The sequence below is a fragment of the Moschus berezovskii genome, chromosome Y, assembly GCF_049115385.1.
Source record: "Moschus berezovskii isolate FMDL1 chromosome Y, NW_MosBer_1.0, whole genome shotgun sequence".
NCBI classification, from domain to species: Eukaryota; Metazoa; Chordata; class Mammalia; order Artiodactyla; family Moschidae; genus Moschus; species Moschus berezovskii.
In genome coordinates, this window is record NC_142489.1 from 29,363,382 (window position 1) to 29,373,293 (window position 9,912).

The following is a 9,912-nucleotide window of genomic DNA, read 5'->3' on the forward strand; positions in this document are numbered from 1 at the left end:
CACACCCATATTCCTCCTCCTCCTCCTGCTCCTTCTATCCTCCTGAACAGCCAACCGTAAGAAGCAGTAGTAAGGATATGACTTTGCCCCAGGAGCTAGGAATGCCCTGGATGATTACACAAGCGACACTTTTCCTCTGATGGTTCTTCCACCTGAGTGGAAAGTAGGCCCTGCGGTAATTTTCACTCCCACAACTCAGCTCTACCTGCGGGAAAGCCAATGCCTCCACTGCACAAAGTGGGGGCAGTGAGAGCCAATCCTTCGGGGCTCCACGGCTTGGGCGTACCTGGTCTTGCTCCCCTGGGTTCTCCTCACGCTTTTGAAAGTACAGCAGCTCCTGTTCCTCGCCAACAGACACCAGGTTCACCTTCTCCATGATGTCTTCCACCAGTGGCTGGAGGTCTTGCCGGAACCCCACTATTTCTCCTTCCTGCAAAGTTTCTCCTTCCTCCACAGCCTCCATCCTGAAGAGGGTGACCACCTTGACTGGTGCCCCCTGACCCCCGCTCTCTGTAACGTCCCTGATGGCCCCACCGAGCCGGCAGGTCGCAGGGCCCATGTGGCCTGAAAACAAGTCTCATAAGTAAGAAAATTCAGGTTCCCTAAAACACTCCAGCCTTCCACTGTTCTTCCTTTCCTTGTTGCCCTTACCATGTACCAGGTTTGTGAAGGATGTGGGCCTGGAAACACAGCAACTGGCTGACACAGCGGACCCACAGGCTTCAATCACTCCCCATCAATTGACTACTTGTGGACACTACCAGAAGGGAAGGTGAGACACACAGGAAGATCATTATGTCATCATCCATGCATAGTATGTTGGTGGGAAAGGCTTGGCTCATACACCCTGACATTCCAAACAATTCAAGAGCCAATCAAATAGAATTTAAAGTCATTTCCTCAGGGGAACTCTGGTTGCAATAAGCCTGTGCCCATCTCTGATCAACACAGTTCAGTTCACTTCAGTCGCTCAGTTGTGTCCAACTCTCCGTGACCCCATGAATCACAGCACGCCAGGCCTCCCTGTCCATCACCAACTCCCGGAGTTCACTTAAATTCATGTCCACAGAGTCGGTGATGCCATCCAGCCATCTCATTCTCTGTCGTCCCCTTCTCCTCCCGCCAGCAAACTTTCCCAGTATTAGCGTCTTTTCCAGTGATTCAATTTGTCGCATGAGGTGGCCAAATATTGGAGTTTCAGCTTTAGCATCAGTCTTTCCAACGAACACCCAGGACTGATCTCCTTTAGAACGGACTGGTTGGATCTCCTTGCAGTCCAAGGGACTCTCAAGAGTCGTCTCCAAAACCACAGTTCAAAAGCATCAATTCTTCGGTGATTAGCTTTCTTCACAGTCCAACTCTCTCATCCATACATGACCACGGGAAAAACCATAGCCTTGACTAGATGAATCTTTGTTGGTAAAGCAATGTCTCTGCTTTTTAATATACTATCTAGGTTGGTCATTACTTTCCTTCCAAGTAGTAAGTGTCTTTTAATTTCCTGGTTGTAATCAGCATCTGCAATGATTTTGGAGTCCAAAAATATAAAATCTGACACTGTTTCCATTGTTTTTCCATCTATTTCCCATGAAGTGATGGGACCAGATGCCAAGATCTTTGTTTTCTGAATGTTGAGCTTCAAGCCAACCTTTTCACTCTCCTCATTCGCTTTCATGAAGAGGCTTTTGAGTTCCTCTTCACTTTCTGCCATAAGGGTTGTGTCATCTGCATATCTGAAGTTGATATTTCTTCCAACAATCTTGATTCCAACTTGTCCTTCTTCCAGTTCAGAGTTCCTCATAATGTACTCTGCATGAATAAGCAAGGTGACAATATACAGCCTTGACGTACTCCTTTTCCTATTTGGAACCATTCTGTTGTTCCATGTCCAGTCTGACTGTTGCTTCCTGACCTGTATACAGGTTTCTCAAGAGGCAGGTCAGGTGGCCTGGTATTCCTATCTCTTTCAGAATTTTCCACAATTTATTGTGATCCACACAGTCAAAGGCTTTGGCATAGTCAATGAAGCAGAAATAGATGTTTTTCTGGAACTCTCTTGCTTTCTCCATGATCAAGCATATGTTGGCAATTTGATCTCTGGTGCCTGTGCCTTTTGTAAAACCTGATTGAACATCTGGGATTTCATGGTTCACATATTTCTGAAGCCTGGTTTCGGGGATTTTGAACATGACTTTACTAGCGTGTGAGATGAGTGAAATTTTGCGGTAGTTTGAGCATTCTTTGTTATTGCCTTTCTTTGGGATTGGAATGAAGACTGACCTTTTCCAGTCCTGTGGCCACTGCTGAGTTTTCCAAATTTGCTGGCATATTGAGTGCAGCACTTTCACAGCATCATTGGAGCAGCTGTGAAGAGATATCCCATGCCCAAGGTAAGAGAAACCCAAATAAGTCGGTAGGTATTTTGAGGGGACATCAGATGGTAGACACACTGATATCATGATCACAGGAAACTAGTCGATGTGATCACATGGACCACAGCCGAATGTGGTCCACTGGAGAAGGGAATGGCAAACCACTTCAGTGTACTTGCCTTGAGGACCCCAGGAACAGCATCAAAGGACAAAATGATAGGATACTGAATGAGGAATTCCCCAGGTCGGTAGGTGCCCAATTTGCTACTGTATATCCGTGGAGAAATAACTCTAGAAGAAATGAAGGTATGGAGCAAAAGCAAAACCAATACCCAGTTGTGGATGTGCCTGGTGATAGAAGCAAGGTCCGGTGCTGTAAAGAGCAATATTGCATAGGAACCTGGAATTTAGGTCCATGAATCAAGGCAAATTGGAAGTGGCCAAACAGGAGATGGCCAGAGTAAACATTGACATTCTAGGAATGAGTGAACTAAGATGGATTGGAATGGGAGAATTTAACTCACAGGACCATTATATCTGTAACTGTGGGCTGGAATTCCTCTGAAGAAATTGAGTAGACAGCATAGTCAACAAAAGAATCCAAAATGCAGTACTTGAGAGCATTCTCAAAAACGACAGAATGATCTCTTTTCTTTACCAAGGCAAACCATTCAATATCATGGTAATCCAAATCTATTCTCTGATCAGTAATGCTGAAGAAGCTGAAACTGAAAGTTCTGTGAAGACCTGCAAGACCTTCTAAAACTAACACCCAAAAAAGATGTCCTTTTCATTATAGGGGAATGGAAAACAGAAGTAGGAAGTCAAGAAACACCTAAAGTACGAGGCAAATTTGCCTTGGAGTACAGAATGTAGCAGGGTAAAAGGCTAGTAGAGTTCTGCCAAGAGAACGCACTGGTCAAGCAAACACCCTCTTCTCTTTTTCTTCCCACTTATGTTGCCCTCTGAGGTCTAAACTCGCCATGAACTCACAAGTGAGAGTGTTTCCTGGTGTTCGGAACTTTTTAAACTTCTCCCTTTTTTATGCCTCCCTTCCCAGGACAGAGTTCCATTCTTATCTCTTTTGTCTCTCTTTGTATCTTTTATGTTTTTTCCGACCTCCTTTTGAAGCCAATGGGCTGCTTTTCTGTGTGCCTGATGTCCTCAGCCGGCATTCAGTTGTTTCGTGGAATTTACTCAGTGTTCAAATGTTCTTTTGATGAATTTGAGGGAGAGAAAGTGGTCTCCCCATCATTTTCCTCCACCATCTCCTTCCCTACCTCCATTTTTTTTTTATTTCTAAAAGTAAAGAAGCATTATCAGTTGATGTCATCGATTTATAGAAACATGAATTCGTTCATATTTTAGTACCTAATAGTAAGCCTCTGATATTCAGAAGTATCCTAAGTAGGAAATTATAAATGTAGTTTGAAAGCTGAGGTCTGTACTAGGATCATTTATTTTAAAATCCAGGAATTTGTGCTGCTGCTGCTGCTGCTAAGTCATTTCAGTCGTGTCCGACTCTGTCTGACCCCATAGACAGAAGCCCACCAGGCTCCCCCGTCCCTGGGATTCTCCAGGCAAGAACACTGGAGTGGATTGCCATTTCCTTCTCCAATGTGTGAAAGTAAAAAGTGAAAGTGAAGTCGCTCAGTCGTGTCCCACCCTTAGCGACCCCACGGATTGCAGCCTATCCGGCTCCTCCATCCATGGGATTTTCTAGGCAAGAGTACTGGAGTGGTTTGCCGTTGCCTTCTCCGGGAATTTGTGCTACTGACTGGGAAAAATGCACAGCAAACATTTTGAAAATTGTATTTTCTTCAGCCAGACTTTAATCCTGAGGGGAGAGCAGCATGGGGAACACATGTAAACCCATGGCTTATTCATAGCAATGAATGGCAAAAACCACTACAATATTGTAATTATTTAACTGCTCCAGTTAAATAAATAAATGTTAAAAATGTTGTACAATCATAATGAATGTAATTTGTCTCAAAACATTTTTGATTAAAACACTTGTCTACTATTAGCATAGAAACTAGGGTTCCTTTATTGTTTATTGCTTGGATGAAATTTTACTTGCACACTAATTCTATTTCTTTATTTTTAATTATTATTTTTTTTATTGGTGGCTAATTACTTTACAATATTATATTGGTTTTGCAATACATTGACATTAATCCTCCCCAGGTGCACACGTGCTCCCCTTCTTGAACCCCCCTCCCACATCCCTCCTCCGTTTATCCTACTTCTGGGTCATCCATGTGCACCAGCCCCAAACGTCCTACATCATTTGTCGAACCTGGACTGGTGATTCGCTTCACATGTGATAATATACATGTTTCAATGCCATTCTCCTAAATCATCCCTCTCCCACAGAGTCCAAAAGACTGTTCTATACACCTGTGTCTCTTTTACTGTCTCATATACAGGGTCATCGTTACCATCTTTCAAAATTGTTTGCGTTAGTATACTGTATTGTTGTTTTTCTTCCTGGCTTACTTCACTTTGTATAATAGGCTCCAGTTTCATCCACCTCATTAGAACTGATTCAAAAGTATTCTTTTTAATGGCTGAGTAAAACTCCATTGTGTATAGGTACCAAAGCTTCCTTATCAATTCATCTGCAGATGGACATATAGGTTGCTTCCATGTTCTTGCTATTATAAACAGTGCTGCAATGAACAATCGAGTATACGTGTTTCTTTCAAATCTGGTTTCTTCAGTGTTTTTGCCAGGAGTGCGACTGCTGCATCGTATGGCAGTTCTATTTCCAGTTTTTTAAAGGAATTTCCACACTGTTCTCCATAGTGGCTGTAGTAGTTTTCATTCCCACCAACAGTGTAACAGGGTTCCCTTTTCTCCAAACCCTCTCCAGCATTTATTGCTTGTAGACTTTTGGATAGCAGCCATTCTGACTTGTGTGAAATGGTACCTCTTTGTCATCTTGATTTGAATTTCTCTGATTATGCGGGATATTGAGCATTTTTTCATGTGCTTGTTAGCCATCTGTATGTCTTCTTTGGATAAATGTCTGTTTAGATCTTTGGCCCATTTTTTGATTGGGTCGTTTATTTTTCTGGAATTGAGCTGCAGGAGCTGCTTGTATATTTTGGAGAATAATTCTTTGTCAGTTGTTTCAGTGGCTATTATTTTCTTCCATTCTGAAAGCTGTCTTTTCACCTTGTTTATAGTTTCCTTTGCTGTGCAGAAGCTTTTAATCTTCATTAGGTCCCATTTGTTTATTTTGCTTTTAGTTCCAATATTCTGGGAGGTGGCTCATGGAGGATCCTGCTGTGATTTATGTCAGAGAGTGTTTTGCCTATGTTCTCCTCTAGGAGTTTTATAGTTTCTGGTCTTACATTTAGATCTTTAATCCATTTTGAGATTGTTTTTGGGTATGATGTTAGGGGGTATTCTAGTTTCATTCATTTACCAGTTTCCCCAACACCACTTGTTAAAGAATCTGTCTTTTCTCCATTTTATATTCTTGCCTCCTTTGTCAAAGTGAAGGTGTCCATAGGTGCATGGATATATCTCTGGACTTTCTATTTTGTTTCATTGATCTATATTTCTGTCTTTATGCCAGTACCATACTGTCTTGATGATTGTGGTTTTGTAGTAGAGCCTGAAGTTCAGCAGGTTGATTCCCTCAGTTCAATTCTTCTTCAAGATTGCTTTGGCTATTCGCGGTTTTTTGTATTTCCATACAAACTGTGAGATTACTTGTTGTAGCTCTGTGAAAAATACTGTTGGTAGCTTGATAGGGATTGCATTGAATGTATGTTACTTTAGGTAGTATACGCATTTTCACAGTTATCGGGGACCAGCCTCGATATGGCCCAGGATATCCTCGGGATGAAGGGCGTCGGCGTCAGTGAGAGAGAGAGAGAGAGAAAACCCAAGCACGGGGTTTGCTCTGCTTACGTAGGCCGCAGGCGCCCTCTTGAATCACCAGAGGCACCCCACCAGGGCACCACCTCGAGTGGGTCTTAGAAGCCCAGGCAGATAAATAAACGCAGAGGGCCCAGCACTCCAAGGATCTCAACCAGAAAAAGGAGAATAGAGAAAAGGACAGAAAAAGAGAAAGAACGACATGGGGAGACCAAGCTTCAGTGAGCAAGGCCCAAAACTTTATTTTCCAGTGCTGCTTTTATACCCTAAGTTGTGCACATAAAAACTAGAGAAAGGGAGGTATAGACTCACGCCAAAATCACGCGGGGTCTGCAGTCTTGATACTTATCAGGATCAGGGCTTATTTTTGTATATCTCATGATAAACAAAAGTTTTAGGTGGTTTACATCATCTTTTGGCCTGGAGGCCTGCTGACAGTTTATGGCCCTCTCTCCTAGCAAAGGTTAGTTAGCTAGAAAAAGTCTTATATTCTTTTAAAGTGATTTTCGTAAAGTCATGTGCTAGACACATGACAAAGTTACATTCCTATAAGGCAAAAGTGTAGTGAGCTACAGGAAAGGAATTTATTAACTTAAGATCTGATGTGGTTAAATCAAAGGCTACTACTTATACTTTCTATATGTGATTAATATATTTCCAAGGATACAATAGATAAACTTTGCAGCAAGCATTGATTCAACAATGAAATCTTTTTTTTACTACTATTCTAATGATTTTTATTTCTTCAACAAATTCCTGTATTTTAGAATATTAGGCTTTCTGTCCTTGCATGGTTTGAGGCTGTAAACAGTCACATTCATAGTTGTAAAAGCCCGGACAAACTTGTCATGCAAGTTAGAAAGCTATCAGAGGGGCTTGGATCGGAACACTCCTATTAAGCCGAGGAGAACTTTTAAACTACAGCTCTGAATTAATGTTTTCAGAGATAGGTGGTTGGGGGGAAGCCCCCGTAAGTATTAAAGGACTTGATAAGAGGTGTAAGAGAGTAAGGCAGTCAGACTCCGGTTTTCTTTGGGGTAGATGCTCAGGTAAGTTCAGGGGGTTCCTCGAGTCCTGATTAGCCTTTGCCCATCAGGCCTCTTCCCCAATTGACCATTGCCACGGGCAGGATTTCCCTCACTGGCTCCTGGCACACAATATTTATTCTTCTAATCCATGAACATGGTATATTTCTCCATCTATTAGTGTCCTATTTGATTTCATTCACCAGTGTCTTATAATTTTCTATAGAAGTCTTTTGTTCCTTTCCTCCTCCCAGCCCAACCCCTCACTATCCCAGTTTTAGCACGGCACTGGCCTCAGTCTTGACAGGAAGGGGAGGGGCCCAAGATGGCGGCAGCCAACAGCAACCACTCGTTCTACCCCATCACGGTGCTCATAGACGAGCTCCACAAAGAGGATGTTCAGCTTTGCCCCAACAGCATCTAGAAGCTGTCCACCATTGCTTTGACCCTTGGGGTCGAAAGGGCCCATGGTAAACTTCTGCCCTTCCTTACAGAAACAGTCTATGATGAGGACGAGGTCCTTTTGGACCTGGCAGAGCAGCTGGGCACTTTTACCACTCTGCTGAGTGGCCTCAAGTACATGCACTGCCTGCTGCTGCCCCTGAAGTTGCTGGCCACGGTGGAGGAGACGGTGGTGCTGGATAAGGCAATGGAATCCCTGCGGGACATCTCGCATGAGCACTCCCCCTCCGACCTTGAGGTCCACTTCGTGCCCCTGGTGAAGTGGCTGGCGGGCGGAGCCTGGTTCACCTCCCACACTTCAGCCTGCGGCCTCTTCTCTGTCTGTTACCCCCGTGTGTCAAGGGCCATCAAGGCAGAGCTTCAACAGTACTTCCAGAACCTATGTTCAGATGACACCCCCATGGTGCTGTGACCCACAGCCTCCAAGGTTGGGGAGTTCGCCAAGGTGCTGGAGCTGGACAACATCAAGAGCGAGATGGGGCTGCTAGCAGTGGAGACATGCGTGAACATCGCCCAATTCCTGCCCCAGGAGGCCCTGGAGGACCTGGTGATGCCCACCCTGTGCCAGGCTACCGAGGACAAGTCCTGGCGCGTCCATTACATGGTGGCCGACAAGTTCACAGGGCTCCAGAAAGCAGTGGGGCCTGAAATCACCCAGAAGAACCTGAGTCCTTCCTTCCAGAACCTGATGAAAGACTGTGAGGCTGACTGAGGTGAAGGTTGCCACCTCCCACAACGTCAAAGAATTCTGTGGAAATCTCTCCGCTGACTGTCTGGAGAATGTGATCATGACCCAGATCTTGCCCTGCATCAAGGTGCTGGTGTCTGATGCCAACCATCTCGTCAAGTCAGCCCTGGCCTCCATCATCATGGGCCTCTTTCCGATCCCGGGCAAAGACAGCACGATCAAGCACCTCCTGCACCTCTTCCTGGCCCAGTTGAAGGACGAGTGCCCGGAGGTGCAGCTGAACATCATCTCCAACCTGGACTGCATGAACGAGGTGATCGGCTTCAGGCAGCTGTTGAAGTCCCTACTCCCTGCCATCGTGGAGCTGGCGGAGGATGCCAAGTGGCGGGTGCGGCTGGCCATCATCAAGTATATCCCTCTGCTGGCGGGACAACTGGGGGTGGAGTTCTTTGATGAGAAATTCAAATCTTTGTGCATGGCCTGGCTTGTGGATCATGTCTATGCCATCCGCGAGGCGGCTACCAGCAACCTCAAGAAGGTGGTGGAGAGGTTTGGGAAGGAGTGGGCCCATGCGACTATCATCCCCAAGGTCTTGGCCATGTCTGGGGACCCCAACTCCCTGCACCGCATGACCACACTCTTCTGTATCAATGTGCTGTCTGAGATCTGCAGGCAGGACATCACCACCAAGCACATACTGCCCACCGTGCTGCACATGGCCGGGGACTCTGTTGCCAACGTCCGCTTCAGCGTGGCCAAGTCCCTGTAGAAGATCGGGCACATCCTGGACAACATCATGCTGCAGAGCGAGGTCAAGCCCGTCCTTGAGAAGCTGACCCAGGACCAGGACGTGGACGTCAAGTACTTCGCCCAGGAGGCTCTGACTGTTCTGTCTCTCCCCTGATGCTGGAAGAGGACCCACCGCTGGCCTACGGTGCCCACCCTCCCCCGCCAGGCCCCTCCCTGGGGGGACAGTGGGGGTCCTTGGCTGTTACTCCCCGTGCATGCTCTGACCCCAGGTCCCTCCCCCGGCACGGTTCCTCCCTCAGACCGGGACTCCGACTTCTCACGTCCACCCCTCACGGGGCTGGGGGTGCACAGGGTGGGACGGAGCAGAGCCCTGGGAGGACGGGGCCGCTCCCGCCAGGTGGGGAGTGGGGCGAGCACCCCGGTCGCCAGCCAGTGCTGCTGCATGGGGGCCCCTTCCCCATCTCCTCTGCCTCCCTCCCTTCCTCCTGGTGGTTTTTTGTGTTAGTTGTGCAGTTTTTATTTTATTCCCTTTCCCCCTTTTTCACAGAGAAATAAATGTCTAGAAATTAAAAAAAAAAAAGAAGCCTTTTGTTGCTTTAGGTAGATATATCTCTAAGTATTTTATTATTTTCGTTGCAACAGTGAATGGAATAGTTTCCTTAATTTCTCTATTTTCTCATTATTAGTATATAGGAATTCAAGGAATTTCTGTGTGTTGATT

At 45.7% G+C, this 9,912-nt stretch overlaps 1 pseudogene; it reads left to right on the forward strand.

The window, feature by feature from the left end:
* The first annotated feature begins 524 nt into the window (after positions 1-524).
* Positions 525-9,345, forward strand: LOC148773091 (serine/threonine-protein phosphatase 2A 65 kDa regulatory subunit A beta isoform pseudogene; annotated as a pseudogene).
* The last annotated feature ends 567 nt before the right edge of the window (positions 9,346-9,912 follow it).